We start from the raw sequence: 10,254 nt of genomic DNA, 5'->3' as shown, positions 1-10,254 counted from the left end.
TTGCCGACATAAAGCCGCCTGGCCTGCCGGGTCATCTGGCTGCCGACCATCGGCACCTGGGGTGGGCGTCACTGCCACGCCGCTGGTGGTGGATGTTGCCAGTAAAGCTATCGTGGGGATCTGCCCTGCAGCTGTGGGGAGGAGAAAGGGCTTCAAGACCCCAACCAGGGACGGCCAGAACATCCGGATCGTCGCCTTCATTTGCTTCTAACCCCTAGGTTTAAGCTCTCTTCACACTGTCTGAAATCATCCCAAGTGTTATTCCCTCTTTGACCAGCAGGGGGGAGGAGGGCACTCCAGAATAAATGCTTTCATTGCAACCAATATACCATAACCTTGCAATACTGAACTAGCACACATGGAAGCGTCGCATCCAAACCTTGCATTGCCTTGTACTGCATGGGGGTGATGTGCTCGAATCCCGGAGGGGGAACATCCCAGTACTTGTATGTCCTTTTCTTACGGCTTCTCCGAGGAGAGTAGCTGCCCAAACACAAAACAGAAGGTTGTTTTCCCCAAACAATACAGTGTAAACACTCAGAATCTGGCAAAAACAAACAGATGGCAGAATGTTTACATTTAACTTTGGATCGCAGGCAGTTTAAGGTCATGAGGGTGTGACCATGCGCCACTTTTTAGGCTGGCTTTGAGGTCCCATCGCTATGGCGGGGGCTACTTATAAACGCCAGTTAAAATTTAATATGGGTACAGTCCCCCTTCCCACCACGAAGAAACCAATTGGTTGATTGTGAAAGAAACTTGTTAAGAGGCCTCAAACCATGCTAGATATCAGCTTCAGTGCCTGTAACCGGGACCGTGAGGGGGGGTACCTGTGCTTCTTGTGCTCGCGTGAGCTGCTCCGTCGGTCACGACCCTTGCGGTCGCGGCTGCTGCTGCGCTTCTCGTGACTCCGCCCCCTGGAGTCCTTGCTCCAGCGGCGGTGCTTCTCGCCACGGCTCAGAGACCGGCTGCGGCTACGCTTCTTGTGTCGCTCCTTCTCCCGCTCTGGGGGACGACACCGTGGTACCAGTGAGACGGTGGGCGGAGCGACATGACTGCCCCCCTACCATCCATTTCGATAAATCCAAGATGTGTAACTCAGAGGGATTATGAATGTGTGTCCGGATGGTTGTGGGTTTGAAGCCCATGAGTCACAGAGTAATCATATTACCAACTTCCCTGGGGTGCTGGATGCTGACTGACCCAGCGCTATGCCTTAAAAGTCACTTACGGAGACCAAGATGTGGTACGGGGTCTAACTCCCCAGTTTCCTCACCAGAATGAAGCACCTCCATTCAATTCACATATTCAATCACACCCTCCTGAAACAAACACACCCATCTCTCAATGGCTAATAATTTCAAGGGCACAAGGACATCCCCTTGAATGTCAGTCTGTTGTGAAACAATAAAAACATAACCAGACTAATTAATGATATAGGAGCACAGTGGTGAGTACAGTTGCCTCACGCCTCCGAGTCTGGAGGCCTGAATTTTGCCTCTGCTCTCTGTATGGGGAATTTGCCTGGAATAGGCTCCAGGGGAGCCTGACTAAGATAACTGGTTGGACGATGGATGGGTAATTAATATCGTTTCAATCTGACAGACAGCACTTTATTAAACTAGCAATAAAATATCACCTTTCTATCCCAGCAGGTCCTTCATATAGAAGCTTAAATAAATCCCTGAAGGTGCAGTTTTCAGTGAAGCATTTAAACGCAGGTGCTGCTCGAGGAATCAGCTTCATGCATCAGTTATAACAGCGTTACGGTAATGCACCGCTGCAAAAGTACAGACACGGAGCGGCCAATGCATCTTACGTAAATCGGTAATAACCAATTACCGCAATCGCAGGCATAGTCAGAGCGCAGATATGAATGACTGGAACTGCTAGTTTATCAAACACGGCGGCACTTAGTGCTCGTCTAGCCGAATCAGGTCGTTTCGAATGACATTTTAGTGATTTAGTGATAAGGAGCTGATATGACAAGATTGCCATTTGATAGGTACATAAATCAATCCTACTTTCGACTCCGTTGTAACGCATGTTGTATATTTCAGTTGCGTTAGTATGGCTTAAGTTTATTCAGTTTACTGGATTCTCTGCACTTTAATGAAGTTATATGTGTATTGTTATATAACTGTACATCATTGTTAGTTACTGCTATCCGCTGTAAAGGTAGATACAGGTGCAAGACTTTGCAATAACGACCTAAAAGCAGTTGTTATGATTCCAGGGAACGCGGCTGATTTTTAGAGTCTATACATCATGAAGAAACGGCGATCGTGTGAGAAAGACTTATTCTGTACGGATGACAGGGCCAGCATTTCGGACCCAAGGGAAAGGCTATTGTGCATCGGAAAGAGACAAAATCATATCATTATATAGAAAACTCGTCGTAGTATTTAAAAACCAAGTAACTAACACTGTTATTAAGTGCGGACTTTAAATCAAGTGGTCGCGGTCGTTTTTATTTGCATAAAACTTTAAACGTGATCTTGAAAATATAACGCTTGCAACAAACATCCATGCATAGTGTGTTACTGCGAATGAAAATACGCGGGTCACAATTTATGATCCAAGTGTATAATGGTAAATAATTAAATAAATAAAACCGCAGGCTTTCACATCGAGTGCACCCCAATAACGTTTCATTGAAATGTCCATGTTATGTACGCCGGGCACTGATGGATGCAGGCCTAGCGATCTCTATAACAATGCCAAGCAAAGAATGTCACTGATTTACCAAAGCGGTCAGTTTTCGGGGATCCTGCGGCAGCTGGGAGAAGAAGAATCGGGCAGGTTTCAGAATCGGCGAGCGCTCGGATAAAAGGCACCGATTTCCCAGCCGCGCTTTTCTTTTCGGAACCAGCAGAAGTGCCCTCCGCACCATCCTCGGCGCTAGGACACGCCGGCCACTTTATTACCCTAAAACAGGGAGCATACACCGATCTTCAAAGCCAAACTTACCTTGCCGATTTTCGCTTAACTGCTTCTCAAACTCATCGAAATCGGACATTTTTCAGTCCGTACTAAAGACGTATTGCAAAATAAGCAGAGGTCCAACAGTAGGCCTTTGAATGGGCTACAGGCTGCATTGGGTTCTGCTGCTTTTTCTTCCGAGTCGCCTGCCCCTCCTCCCCCGAAGTCATCGGCTCTTCCTCGGTTGTATCACACACAGGTTCGGAAACATTCGATGCGCATTACCGTCCCCTCCTGCACTGGAGGGTTAAGGACAACGTGATTATATCGAACCAAAATTGAAATGTGCAAGTTGACTTTCCTAGTTATACGTCTTCATTTTTATTCTGGGTTTAACAACCATGAGTTTATGACGTATTTTACATGATTAGTTGGCGACTGGACCTTATTGTTTATATCTCTTATTAAGGATCCATCCATCCATACATCAATTATCAAAACCACACACTTACAATCCGAGTCTAGTTTCATATGCTGCGCTGCTGAGCGACCCGCAGAATATTATGCATGAGTACAAGTCACAAGCCCCGTTTCCACTAACACGGGGCCGGTTCTAGCTTGGTGCCTTTTGAGACCGAGGCAAAAAGATGCAGACTCTCCCCGTCGGGGAATCGAACCCCGGTCTCCCGCGTGACAGGCGGGGATACTCACCACTATACTAACGAGGAGATGTACGCGCACTACTTTTACATCTTCAAATAAACAGCGGATGACTACTAACATTTGCGAGTAATCAATGACTGAGCTTCATGTCATGACCATGGTGCTCAAGAGAAGAAAAAATACATAATGTACGTCCACTGATACCAGAACAACCATATAGCTTTATACTAAGACGATGATTAAACGGAAAATTCCTTTACAAAACACTGCCACAAAATCATAGTTTCGCAATATTACATCGTGCAACGGGACACAGTGTAAGTACGTGAAGTCGGTAATTAAATCAAGAAAAAAAAGTGAGAGGAAAAGAATACTTTTCTATTATCATATTTTTCTAACTGGCCAAACTGAGTCATATTTTGATTATACACACTAACAGAAAAACAGTGCAAATCTCCGGTAGTCCGTTTCACTTGCGCTCCGCTATGGGGCAGTAACAAGCAGAGCTTAAGTGTGGAAGGAAAAAAAAAACACAGGACAGCATCAATCCCAACTTCACAAACGCCGGAGATCGAGATGCTGTAAGCATGACAATTAACATCTTTATCCAAGGGAACAGCTGCAAGACACAGATGCCGCGCCTAACAAAGGTAGGATCGATTCCGAAGTTCAGGCATTTACAGACGCGGACTCTTCTGGAGTTGATTTTTTTCGGGAGATACGCATCAACTTCAAAAGTATGAACCGCATTATATCTATATCTGTTATGACGTTGTAGCTATTGATACTGATGCATCACAAAAATAATTTAAATGTTTTTTCATTCTGACATATGTTCGTTCGGACGAGGATTTTATTATATGAGATAAGTTTTAAATGAAAACTTTTTTTAATCTATATGATTAATTCTCGAATCTAAGCCAGACTTCACATAAATCATTCATTCATAAATATAATGGAACATACAACATCCAGGTATCCATGAAATTTATGATCAGGCTATACGTTTGTGATAACAACAAAACAACACAACATGTATATTTACAATATATGGGCCTATTGTTTAATATTGCCTCCAAATTATAGCCAGACAATAACGCAATAGGCCGACATCAAACTATTTTCATGTAAAACAAAAGTGCTGGCAGTTTGCTTGTGCTTACAGACCCCGCCTTGAGCCCATCCAGAAAGATCCCAAAAATAACCGACAAGCAAAGGTTGTAACAATCTGAGCATGTTTAGTTTAATGTAATCAGGAGCCGAATTAATAACGCGAATAAATGATCAAACCGAAAGTCTGTAGTCGGGAATATCCGATAACGTCTTTGACGTGCAGTTAAGATAGTCAGAGGAAAAACCTTGTAGTTTACTTATATATATGCCTAAATATATGAGTGTGTCTCTCCGGTGATTTAATGATGAATATAACGATTACATATCAAATCACACATTAAGCAATTATTATATTACTAGGTTGAACGTTTTCACTATGTCTGTCGTCACCTTGATTTCACGATTTTGACTATTCTTCTTATCCCAGATTGAACAAGTCATTGTGGCGATGCAAGATCCCGACATGGGGATAAAGATGAAGAATCAAAGACTGTTAATCACAGTGATTCCACATGCGATGACAGGTGCACGATACATATTTTACTTTTTAAAAATAATTTTTCGTGCCGCCCGGGTTGTCTTACACCCGGCCGTGCAGTGTCCCGGGGGCTGGGTCCTAATGGTCATTTAAGCCCTTCACAGGAAAGCCCATACATCGGCGGTCTTCGGGAATCCTGTGCATTAAGACTGTCATCGATCTCCTTGCGCTCATATTTATTTATGTAATTTATTTATCGAGTTCAGCGTTTTTGATTTATGACGGCTTAATGCATTTCTCGACTCTAACTAGATGCCTTCCTCGCTATGCCTTCCCAGGAAATGATATCGTGGAGTGGCTAATTCAGAAGTACTCCATCATGGAAGAAGGTAGGGCCGAGAAGTATGTAGGGAAGCGTTACCTGGTGCTCTTATGTGAGGTTAATCGATTGTTTTTTTCCCTTCGTGACGACGATGGCGCCCCTGCTGGCGAAAGACGTCATCAGGTTTTTTTTTTTTTGTAATAAAATAACAGAAATAAACGAGTCTTTTGAATAATAAATACAAATGAAGTAATAGAATTTGTCATCCATACAACAGATTAGCCTAGCTGCATTTATGTGTAAGCATATGCAATTCACGTGTCTGACAGAAGCATGTTCTGTTCCATTGATATTGCTGAGCCTGTGAATTAATAAATGTCAGAATTGAGCTTGTCCATAACATAGACACCCCATTCGCCTGAAGCTTTTGGGATTTTCTTCCCCTGGCGTCAATTTATCTGCTGAATTATTTATCTTTCTGCTGAGAGGCTATTAGTACAAATAATCTGTAGGCCAGTCCCGAGTCGCGCCGCTACGCATGCTGAGCTGTACGGTTTGATAGTCCCGATGCAAACTTCGCTGATAGCCAGAGGCAGTCAGTCATGCCTGGAGAAATATCGCTATCCGTCTCCCTCATTATGCACTTCTGCAAGACGCTGTTGTCCTGAATTCCCGGGCGATGCAGATGAGGTTTTAAATAGCAAGGGAGCAGATTTCCCTGATTTACAGCCCAGATTGGAAAAGAAGTCGGAATGGAAAGGAGGGGACTTTTAGGCAGTAGATGGCAGATGCATTAACAGACTTGAATGGGCAAAAAACCTGTTGCCCCGGTAAGCAGTTACCCCTCCCTGTAAACACTAGGCTTCCCCCTAGCAGCGCTGTTGCTGCGCCGGTCTGAAACCCCCGGGAGCGCCTGACTGCCAATGGCCGCGGAGGCAGCCGGAAAGTGGAAAGTCCCAATTACTCGTAATTAATTATAGTTCCGATGAGGAATGCACCATCCCCGCGGCTTATTCTGTGCACCATGTCAACGTTTTTTCCAGTTACTTGCTATACCGTAAAATAAAATATAATATGCCTACTCAGTTTCTAGTTATCGTGTGTTCTACTGTATTCCACTGACAAAAATTTAGAGAATTACTATGCCTAAATCTGGGCTACGAGTAGTGGATTTGTTTGAGCTTTGAGTAGTTTACGTGGAAATGAGTGACCACTTTGTGTGTTTTCAGAGGCACTTCATGTGGGGAATCTGATCGTGAAGCACGGCTACATTTACCCCCTAAAGGACCCCAGGACGCTCGTCCTGGGGCCCGACGAGACGCCGTATCGCTTCCAGGTAACCTAAAACCACGGTTTCTTCAGATGGAGGGCAGCGCGAGAGGGTGGTGGCCATGTGGGGGGGCACGCATATCGAAACTATTCGTTGGAGAGACTGCGGAATTACCGTGTAGGACAGTATTTCTCAATCTGGTCCGGGCTCCAGAGCTGAGAGGGTGCAAAAACGTAGACTGTCTGGTAGGGAGCTGGGAGGGAGCAAAAACGTGGATCATCTGTGTGTCGCCGAGGACCGGATTGGGAAACACTGATGTATGAGAACCAATGCCAGTTAAAGTAGCAAAATGCCTTCCACCCGCCTTGTCCCTGACATGTTAAATCACAAAGCACCTTTGTCACGCTGCTTCTGAATAGTTTCAAATGACAGCATCTCCTTTTTGCTAGACTCCGTACTTCTGGAGCTCTCAGCAGTGGCCAGCCTCCGAGCTAGATTACGGTGATTACCAATTATTAATCATGTGCTCGCCTATTACATCATTACTTCCCTTTACTAGAATAATAGAAAAACACAGTTTCTTGCCATGTCTTTCTTTTGCTCTTCTAAAGCGATTTATTTGACTAAGAAGAATATCAGAAAGCAAGGGCAGCTGATAGACTATGAAAAGGTAAGAGAAAATTTTTATTTATGTACATTTCAATGCTATTCTTATTCGCTGGTCTGAAGCATTGCTTGATGAGATCATGTGATAGCTGAATGCTCATGGGAGTTTTACTTACACAAAATATTATGAGGGTAGAAGGAAAAATGATTGGTTCAGAGAGATAACCAATTAGATTGTACATGAGGTGGATCCGAGCAACTAGAGGAGGCAGGAGCAACCAATCAGATGTCTTGGTCCTGCCTCCTCTGCAATCTGATTGGTTATCTATCCGAACCAATCATTTTCCTTCTGCCCTCAGAACATTTTTGTGTAAGAAAACCTCCCACCAATTATGCACATAGTAGGATCGCACATAGACATCCACCAACTTGCCGCCATGTTGCGTCAGGGTCAACGCATTTTAGGTTCTCATCAGTAAGAGGGTTTGTGAATCCGACACTGCCAGCTGATATCCTGGGAGGGGTTCGGCCTGTGAGTCATAACGTGAACCCATGCAGCAACGCAGCCAGCCGTGCGACCTGGCAATGTCGCATTTAAACATCGTCTCCGCAGGACAGCTACAACATGTTGCACAAACGGATCAACCACACCTGGGACTTCGTGGTGATGCAGGCGAAGGAGCAGCTCAGGTAAACCCCACCCCAGCCCGGGAATACTGTCGCATCGAGCTATGAAATCAATTTCATAAATGCACACAAGGGGACAGATGAGAATGGATGAATAAATCTCGTATTAAGAGGATGATGATGTTACCTAAATTAAAAAGTAACATGGTGTGTGGTCATAATTTCCCTCCTATCTGTTAAATCAGACCTCAGCCTAAACACTAGAGTCGGAAATCCATTTCTAAGTGAAAAAGGAAACAGAAAAATGAAAACCCTACCTTGCAGTTCAGTGATTACCGCTATATGCTAATTACCCAGTATGCTTTCTGACTCTCCATCGACTGCTCTGCTCCTACCAGGGCAGCCAAACAGAGGCGCAAGGCGGACCGCATCGTGCTGGAATGTCAGGAACAGGCCTACTGGCTCGTCAACAGACCGCCAGTAAGCACCTCCCCCGAAACCCCTGACTCCCTACATCTGCCCCGGCGAAAACCCAGTATGCTGTGATTAGAGTAAAGCACACACTGGGTAAACCTGAACTCAATGCACCTTGGCAGCTCGAATATCGCCTCAGGCTGGGGGCGATTCTAGGATTTTTTTGAGGTTGTGGGGCAGAGTGGTGGCTCTGGGCCTAGGGATCTGTGCAAGCAAGTGGAAGGTTGTTGGTTGAAATCCTGTGAATGCCCAGAGTGATTCTACTCCGTTGGGCCTTTCAGCAAGGGCCTTAACCTGCAATTGCTTTGTCCTGGGTATGACATTAATCTACATGCAGGCCTGTTAGGAGATCCTTCAACTTACAGGGGAAACTTGGCAGGATTGGCAGGAAGGCATAGGCAGGGTCCCATTCCCCCACAGAGAGCTGGGGGGTTGTGCAGTTCTCTCCCACGACAACGGGTTTGTTCAATGAAGGAAGGCAAAGGAAACATCTGTAAGGACATATGGAACATTTCCGGTATAATTTTCGATCTCCGTCATCTCCAGAGCATTGAGCTCAGCAAAATTCACGGGGGGGGGGGGGGGGGGGGAGTTTTATCTTCGTTAAGTAAGACACACAGAGTGTCTCCATGCATACTTTGTGGGGGAGGAATATATCACTTCAGGCCTGATAACCCACTACTGCTTCAGTGTGATCATGAAATATTTACTTAGCTGGGAAGAAGCCTATGTTCTGTGGGACGAGAGCTTTCAGAAGACAGACAGGACAGCAGGCTGCGGGAATGAGCAACTGCACCCTCGCTGAGTGTAATTTGGAGTTCATGAATAACACAGGAGAGTGGAGAATGAAAGTGTGGGACAGGAGCAGAGTGTGGTGTGTATCTGGCTTAATCCCGGCCGTCACTAGGGCCCCTTTCTGCTGGGTGCGCAGCATCTCTCAGGGCTAATAAGCATCAGCGTTTATGTGGGCCATTATCCCCATCCGGGGCGGCATCAGGAGGTGGGAATGGCAGCCACGCAGCTGCGGATCACATCCTAAATTCAGCTTATTTTGCAGATGTACCTTTTATTGAGACTAGAGCAGTTGGGGGTTTAGGGACTTCTCTCAGGGGTCCAGTGGTGATGTCACTCTGCTGACTGTGGGATTTAAACCGGCAACCTTCCAGTCATAGGCGGCGACTGCCAACCCGCTCAGCCACACACCACCTTCATTGATGAAACCCACCGTTTTGACGCCAATTAGACGGAAACACAGTTGAGCCAAAAACCACGCAGCGTAGGGCCCCCCAGTCAGGTGCTGCTCGTGTTTAAAAGGCAGGGACGCTCTGCACTCTGGTACGGCCAGGTGGACGGGGGAAGCTGGGGGGGGGGGGGGGATTAAAACCAGCAAATGACAAAATGGCCGCTTCCTGCCTCCTTTCTCTTTGCCCGAGAAACACGAGACGCATCGCTAAGACTGGTGATGCTTGGATCTGGGAGAGAGGAGTGCGAAGGGACTGGGAGACGGCCTGAAGCTAAAATGCAGACATGCTGTGTTTGCGTCTCCCCCCCCACCACCCCCCCACTTGTTGGGCCTTTTAAACGAGCTGGAAGAGGATCCCACCTCCGGAATACCGGATCCATTATCTGACCTCTATTCCTGCGGCTCAGGCTTAATGCTGCATGTTAGCGGAGAGATAATGGATGTAATTGCAAATAGCAGCGTAATAACTTGCCAAATAGTCTCTCTGCTGTTAAGTCCTGAGCTGATCTGAAGCACTTTAATTGGGATTTAAGGAA

At 45.8% G+C, this 10,254-nt stretch overlaps 1 non-coding gene across 1 annotated transcript; it reads right to left on the bottom strand.

Moving 5' to 3' along the window:
• Window positions 1-3,578: 3,578 nt before the first annotated feature.
• On the bottom strand, window positions 3,579-3,650 carry trnad-guc (transfer RNA aspartic acid (anticodon GUC)). The gene has a single exon. It is a non-coding gene; the product is annotated as a tRNA-Asp (tRNA).
• Window positions 3,651-10,254: the final 6,604 nt, after the last annotated feature.

This window comes from Brienomyrus brachyistius, unplaced genomic scaffold (assembly GCF_023856365.1).
Source record: "Brienomyrus brachyistius isolate T26 unplaced genomic scaffold, BBRACH_0.4 scaffold252, whole genome shotgun sequence".
NCBI classification, from domain to species: Eukaryota; Metazoa; Chordata; class Actinopteri; order Osteoglossiformes; family Mormyridae; genus Brienomyrus; species Brienomyrus brachyistius.
This window is presented reverse-complemented; position numbering and strand designations above follow the sequence as displayed.